This window comes from Pholcus phalangioides, unplaced genomic scaffold (assembly GCF_987345545.1).
Source record: "Pholcus phalangioides strain wild (caught in Gottingen) unplaced genomic scaffold, Ppha-v1.0 ptg000042l_1, whole genome shotgun sequence".
In the NCBI taxonomy this organism is placed as follows: domain Eukaryota; kingdom Metazoa; phylum Arthropoda; class Arachnida; order Araneae; family Pholcidae; genus Pholcus; species Pholcus phalangioides.
Window position 1 is genome coordinate 13309318 of NW_028301628.1, and position 8084 is coordinate 13317401.

General features: G+C 35.7%; 1 non-coding gene across 1 annotated transcript; it reads right to left on the reverse strand.

The window, feature by feature from the left end:
- Nucleotides 1–6059: 6059 nt before the first annotated feature.
- Nucleotides 6060–6131, reverse strand: TRNAA-GGC (transfer RNA alanine (anticodon GGC)). Its single transcript has one exon. It is a non-coding gene; the product is annotated as a tRNA-Ala (tRNA).
- Nucleotides 6132–8084: the final 1953 nt, after the last annotated feature.

Here is an 8084-nt window from a genome sequence, read left to right on the forward strand (position 1 = left end):
ATGCCACGGATCCCTTAAGTGATCTGGGAACAAGTGATCTGGCAGTTTGTCGCAGGTTGTTTAAGTAAAAGGTAAATGTGCCGTTTAGTTCATTTTTACAAACTTAGATTTGAGGCCACTAGCTACATCAGATAACTCCGTAGGCCATATTTGGCACGCGGACCATGGGTTGAGCATCTATAGTTTAGTTAGAATGATCAACTGAAATCAACAATATTTCTATGGCAACTTTTTTGGACGAAGTATTCTGGCAACGGAGGTTATCATCTGGTCTTTCCTAATCCTTTCTCACTGCTTCATCCACCAGAAAAACGGCGACCTCATGATGTACAGCCAATTCATATTTAGGTTGACCATCCACCCTAATATGATCATGACAATGTACTGAGTTTCTTCATTCTTAAATTTCAAACGGGATGATCAAGTGAGCTGACCCGAACAATATTCTAAGATACTCGTGTCAGTGTCTCCCATATAATGGAAAACATTTTTTTTTCAATTTTTTTTTCTCTTGCATAAACGTACTCGGATGTAAGTGTTCACGTGGCTAAGGTTTAGAGAGAAAAAAATTGACCCTAAACAACCATTTCCTACATTCGTTTTCTTTAGTGAATATCCGACAGGTCTATGCACAAATGATGAATAACGCTCACGTGATCTGTCCTAACTCTTATTCTCTACTGGTATATGTATTTGTACTGCATTATTCACTATCAACAAGGGAAAGAAAGAGAGAGAAAAAAAATTCATATATAAGCATTTTTAATTAGCTTGAGGATTTAGTGACGTGAATGCGCTCTTTTATATTTGAGATGGGGTCGTCGAAAGGCGACCTCAATTTGTTCGTGCTCAAAAAGTCCCCCTTCAGCGGTTAAAATACTTATTTACGATGTGCCAATTGTTTTTTACAATGTTTGTTATATCATATCTCTATACCCTATACTCATGCTGGATAGTTCAGTAAAACTGAAACAATGAGTGTGTATATTAATATCATTTCGCAATTCCGTAGCCCTTAAAGACTAATTGTGGTTATTTTGACGCTTTTTATTATCATCGTGTACTAAATAGAGATTGCGAAGAGAATTTTTTTCGTAAGGTTTTCATTCTAGATTATGTATGCAAAAGATATTACGTTGAGAAATTGCTAGTGTTTATGAAATAAGCATAAACAAATATTTATATTCATAAAAATATGTCTTGAGATCATCTTCGGTTTTGTTTGTCAGTTACAAAAATGTAATGTAGACACTCTGTTTATTACCATATAGCTAAAGGCATATACATTTAAAGGGGTTGGTGCACGCAAATTTTCCAAAAAACACATTTTCCAATTTTTGAATTTTTAAATACTATAAAATTTTCTGCGTCTAACTGTATTCAAGTTTTTGTTCTACCTGCACTAAAAATATTTTTAAAGTATTTTAATATAAACTACTTGGCAGGCATTATATATATATATATATACACATGTGCTAATGTTTTCACTAAAATGTTTTTTCGAAAAACCAAGTTTATTGTTAGATAAGGAACATTTTTTCGAACATCGCTCATTCAAATGTCTTGAAACTTTGTGTGTGTTTAACACAGCTTAAGTCTTTAACACAGTCTTTAACACACTCTTTAACACACTCTTTAACACACTCTTTAACACAGCTTTTAGGATTTTAATTGTTGGTTATTTTTTATCGAATTTTAATTCCAACAACATGCAACTTCTTAAAAAAATCACCAAAATTTACCCATACTTTGTGCAATAAAAGTTTTTTAAATAATTTTAATAAAACAAATCCTCGTATTAAAGTATGTAACACCATAGTGTTGATAGACACACAAAGTTTCAAGACTTTGAATGAGTGGTGTTCAAAAAAATGTTCCTTATCTACCAAAAAAGTTAGTTTTTAAAAAACCACATTTTAGTGAAAGGCATTGGCATGTGTATATATATATATATATATATAATGCTTGCCAGCAATTTATATTAAAATATTTTAAAAATATTTTTAGTGCAGTTAGAACGAAAACTTGAACACAGTTAGACGCAAAATATTTCATAGTATTTAAAAATTGAAAAATGTGTTTTTTGGAAAATTTGCGTGCACCAATCCTCTTAAGGAAGTTGCTTCACGATCTTGGCTCCCTATGCTTACCTATGGGAAAAATCTCCTTCCTTTAAGAAACATTTTAAAAACTTTCTCCACTTTAGGCACTGAATTTTTCTGTCTTAAATACTATGGATATTTTTGTACAATTTAACTCAAGCTTTTAGGGTTTTAATTGTTTGTTATTTTTTTATCGAATTTAAACTTCAACAAGATGCGTCTTTTTCAAAAATGAAAATTCACTCATATTTCTGTGCCATAAAATTTTATAAAATAATTTTAATAAAAAATTATCATGTCAAAGTATGTAACACCACAGTGTTGACAGGTACACAACGTTTCAAGGCATTTGAATGATTGGTGTTCGGAAAAAGTTTCCTTATCTAATAAAAAACTTAGTTTTGCGAAAAATGCATTTTAGTGGTAAACATCAGTATATACAACGCCTGCCAGCAGTTAATATTAAAATATTTTGAAAATATTTCTAGTATAGGTAGAACAAAAACTTGAACACAGTTGGACGCAGAAAGTTTCATAATATTTGAAAATTAAAAAATTCGAAAATGTGATTTTTGGAAAATTCGCGTGCACCAACTCCCTTAATTAATTCCAAGAGCTATTGTTGAATGGTATAATATCCCTGGCATACTTGTGTCTAATTTAGGAAACAAAAGTAAGTTCATATAGAGGAGAATATTTTCAGCATGTCATCATAACAAAAAATTATATACAAAAAAAGCTTGACACATGTCACTTCCGCCATCTCAAAATGCAATGCGATCTCCCCCTAATCTATTTTCCTCTCTTTAAAGGAAATACATCCTTTTGAAACATGGTTCATATTACGGACATTAAATTTTTACGAGAAGTCTTCAGGCTTTCCACAAACAAACATTAGCATTTTAAGATTCTTCCTCGTTCGTAATAAGAAAAAAAAATGGTATCACACAAAACTGAGAAACGAATCTCGTATTTTATTATTATTATTTTTTCCTCCTGGTCTATTCTTCCTTTACAGACCATTATGCATTCTATGGGCACTATTTTAAACTCTTTAAACTTCTGATACAGTATTTTGAGAAGAAGAACGGTTTTTATTTCTCTTTCATCCTGTTCTTCTTTACACAGTATAGTATTACATATATAACAGGGGAAGTTAAATGCAGATTGGATTAGAAGAGCGGCTAAAAGAAGAACGAGGTGAAGATCTGAAGCTAAGCCAAGACAGAAAAAAAAAAGAATAATAATTATAAAAAAAAAAATAGAAGGAAAAGAATGCGAAGCTAGTCGCCAGGATGTGCTCTGAATTTTAATAGTCGAATTATTAGTCTGGTGAAAAACCAAAACACCATTCAGCGTTCGGCAACACACCAGTGCTATACAAACACACCCTGGATCTCAGACCCATCTTCTCTATACTAATACTTTTTTTCTTCCTACACCCTCGAGGGTTACCTTCCAAAGTAGTTAAAAGCGTTTAGACTTTTTTTTTGGGTGGGTCAGTGATGGTTTTTTTTCTTTTTTTCATTCTTCCCGGAACGTGCATACACATAAAGTTGAATGGGAACAAAGTTACGAAATTGGTTTATCAAATTGTGTGATTATTTTAAGCTCTCGTAAAAACTCTATAAACTTTTTTCCGACCCATTGAGAGTAAAGGCGGTTCCCTTCCGACGGAGAAACTGGAGTAAACGTTATTTACTCTTTAACATTCATCACTATTCCTTTTCGCCGTGAATGTTGTGAGGAAATAAGATAGAAAATTATCTCTCTCCGAGCACGATGGGCTTTTGTAAGAGATATATTTCGAGAATTCGTGATTCTATTCTTGTGTAGACGAAAATAAACGCTCCTTCCTCCCTTTTAATCCCTTCTTACATGCATTTTTATACAGGAGTAGATTAAGTTTCGAATTAGACACATGAGTTATATTGTAATAATTATGGTTAGTTAAACTATCTATTTGTTAATGTATGTTGTAAATTAAAAGCTTTTTCTTCTTGATGCCAGCAACTTTGTTAAGGATTGATGATGCTCTTTTAACAACTTTGCAGTTAAGGCTGCTGAAGACTGAAAATTATTTTCAGTTCGGCTACCAAACTTAAATGTTAAATTAAATAATTGTATTGGAAATATAGGAGGCTTAATAATACTTTAACCTCAGGAAAAGATGGAGTAAAATATAAAAATGGTGATCTAAACTTCCTAATGCACATAAAATGCAACTACTAAAACCTAGAATGCTCTTCCACTTTTCTATTCATGCTTGAATTTCATGTTCTGTAAGTAATACGTTGTAGGTCTGCCTACTCAATGCGGAGAGACTTTTTTTTCAAATGGGAGGCCGACTCGCATTCGCAGCTTGAAGTTGAAAAACAGCAGAAAACTAATTCCAGCCGACCACCACTGTGCTGTCAACGAGGTTCGAACCTGGATCCTTGAAGATCTTCCTGCACTCTACGGACTTCACAACGACGTCGAGTTGTCTATTTTTCCGACAAAAGCTCGTACTCACCCAATTGGAGCAGTTCATATATCCACTGCATATCGATTTAGCTCACACTGCTTTTCACCTCGTCAAATTATAGCTGATCTCTCCGAGCCAAGCAATTCACTGTTTTTCAGTTTCTTGTGATTCTGAATCCGCTAACTTCCCACCTACAGCAGACTCGGATCCATTAGGGGGCGGACACCCATCCCTCCCAAACAGCCAGATAGAATAAGAAAAATAAGTATTGTATAATGTATTGGATGCTCTTCTGTTAATGGACCGACAAACTCAGAGGGTTGTTAGTAGACATCGAGAGGAACAAAAATTGCAATACAAATACAACGCCACGACAGGCAAAATGCCTAACGAGGTGGCTGAGACATGGTGGCTGCAACATGGTGTCGCAAACCGCGTTGAGAGGGTGAAAATCGCGAAAAACGCATGCAGGTTTCGACATCACACTGGAACGACAAAAAGTACAATAATAACTACAGAAAGATTTATTTGATTAATTATTACAAGAGTTATTGGAAGTGGCGGCCGCTGATGTCATTGTACAGTCTACAACGACGTAAAAACGATTCCCGGACGCGCTCGAAGATACCAGGTATGCTTTTAAGCCAGGTTTTCCTAGGAGCAGGTTTTTTTTACGTTGCGTGCAGCGTGAAAACGGTGATTGGTCAAAAGACCTGAATTTCAGCTCCGGGTGCAGTGTGAAAACGCTGATTGGTTAAAACCGTATCGCGTCATCCTACCAAAACGCATGCGTTTTACGACGCTTCTTACGTCAGATATGATAAGCGAACCCACGAACGCATTCAGCGATCAACTGACCTCCACCTTTCCCTCTGGACTCAGAGCCTGCATGCGTTTTTCGCGATTTTCATTCTCTCAACGTAGTTTGCAACACCATGTTCTATTGCAATTTTGTTCCTCTTGACGCCTACTAACAACCCTCTGACAGAACACCCTGTATAATGCTTACATAAAAATCGCCGTGGATCCACTATAGCATGTACTATAGCTTCATTTACCTTAAGAGTTGACAGTCAATGTGCGATAAGTGTGGATTATGTGGTGGACGTTTCAGTTGCTTCTATTTGAACGCAGAGGGCAGGCAGACCCGCAACACGATACTTACTTGAAAATTCAAGTATTTACCATTTTCACTTCTAAATATGGAATACAGATGGCAGCGCAAGTATAACATGAAATAAGACCAACTCTGATAATATAAGTACGTTAGGGCCACGCATGCGCACACAACTCGTTCCGACATGTATCAATTCGCTAGAAATTCCGAGGAATATTTACGGGTATATGTACGGTTAATAAATTATGTTATGTTATATGACATGAATGTCGCTCTCCACTTGTTAATACAAGATATGCAGAAGACTGGATGTTGTGAAGATATTTATTACTTGAGATGTTAATTTTTTTTAAGGAAGGAAAAAACTCATCTCTGCCTCTACCGGGAGTCGAACCCGGGTCCCTCGTTTGCCGGACGAGTGCTCTGACCACTAAGCTACAGAGGAGACGGAGATTTTCCTTCGCTAGAGCGTATATGTGCCGAACGGAACCGTGCAATGGACGTTAAAATTTTAGATGAAATAAAATGTTAAAATGAAGATGTTAAAAATTAACATCTCAAATAATAAATATCTTCACAACATCCAGTCTTCTGTATATCTTGTATTAAAAAGTGGAGAGCGACATTCATGTCATATATATAGCCCTCTGGTGGCTCGTCGTCCATGAGCTATTAGCTGATCGGTTGCACCGTCCATTGCACGGTTCCGTTCGGCACATATACGCTCTAGCGAAGGAAAATCTCTATCTCCTCTGTAGCTTAGTGGTCAGAGCACTCGTCCGGCAAACGAGGGACCCAGGTTCGACTCCCGGTAGAGGCAGAGATGAGTTTTTTCCTTCCTTAAAAAAAATTAACATCTCAAATAATAAATATCTTCACAACATCCAGTCTTCCGTATATCTTGTATGTTATGTAGTGGAAAGGTTATGGATGTGCGCTTGTCTCGGATAAAGACAATTCCTCTTCTACTGTTCTATATTAACGTCGACAGCGACATTTCTAGTTTGAGTAGATCATAGGAAAACTCGTGTCGACTAATGGTAAATACTTTGGTGGAATAGATAGATAATTTTGTATATAATACAGGTTATAGATTAAGTATAGTTTTTTATTTTACTTCCCCGGAAGGCTCGATGGCAGCACTTAGCCGTGGGTTAATGACGTTTAACAACTTAGAGATAAATTCGCTAAATGCCCGAAAATTGACTTTCATCTCGGTTATTACGCTCAAATGACAAACTTAATAATTGTTGAAGAGACACTCGATAATAGTTATAGAAATTTATACTTTTATATGTGTGAGTGTGTATGTTGTTCACACTCGTATATACCGGAAGTTTCAGCCAGAAGGTAACTTTCTGGGCTAGTTTTAGGGGTCAAGAAGCAAGTGACATCCTTTAGATGTTCGACAACAGCCGGAGGAAACATAATTGGTTATTGCATTTGGAGAAGAAGAAAAAAGAGCCAAATGTGATTATCTTTTGATTATTTATATCAATTACTTATTGATCATTATTATTGTTAAGAAAAATTACCATTTCTTCAACGGTTTTAGGTTTCGATGTCATCTGAACATCTACGTAATCAGATCGATATGCTTTCGATAATGAGGAGAACTGGGACTTTTGACATGTATGACAACGTCCTCCGATGATTACGATGAAATCCCATTGAATCTGTTCAGTTCTCTATGACTCTCTCTAGCGGGTCACAATATATTTTCTCTTTTTTCATAATAAACTGTTTCACAGTCTTATTCAGTAACAAAACCCGGAAAAGTGGAACTTCATCTGTGGTGAGCTAATTTATCTGACAATCGCTCCACTTTCAATGATACGCGTGAAGTCGATATGTTACGGATCTTGAAAACCATATTTGAAGATGAACTGGAATTTTGCCACCACGTTGCTGTGTGGTGACAAACAGAATCCAAGAAATTGCCAAACATTTTAATCAATTTAATTAACCATCAAAATTTTTCTGTCCGTTTGGTTTCATTTATACCAGGTCATTTTTTTTTCTGCTCATTATTTACACAGAGTGAAAAACGAATTGATAGCACAAACACATAATATAAGGAATTTTACGGTGAATTTTAGTATCTTACTTTACAGCCCATCCATGTCGTAAAATAGGCATTACTACTATATTGATGAGCCACTTTTATCTTGTTTGACCCATTTCGTATAATGTTTTACGAGCTCTTTTCCATCGCACTTAATGTTCAGTTCTGCGATGGGCTAGACATTTAATCACATAAAGTTACCCATAAACTTTGATTTTTATGTGAGTGATCCGTCATAAAAATACCCTTTCCTCTAGGGCCTAGATCAGTGGTCTTTAACGGTTGGCCCGCGGACTGATGCCGGTTCGTGAGATTTTCCTGACGGTCCGCAAA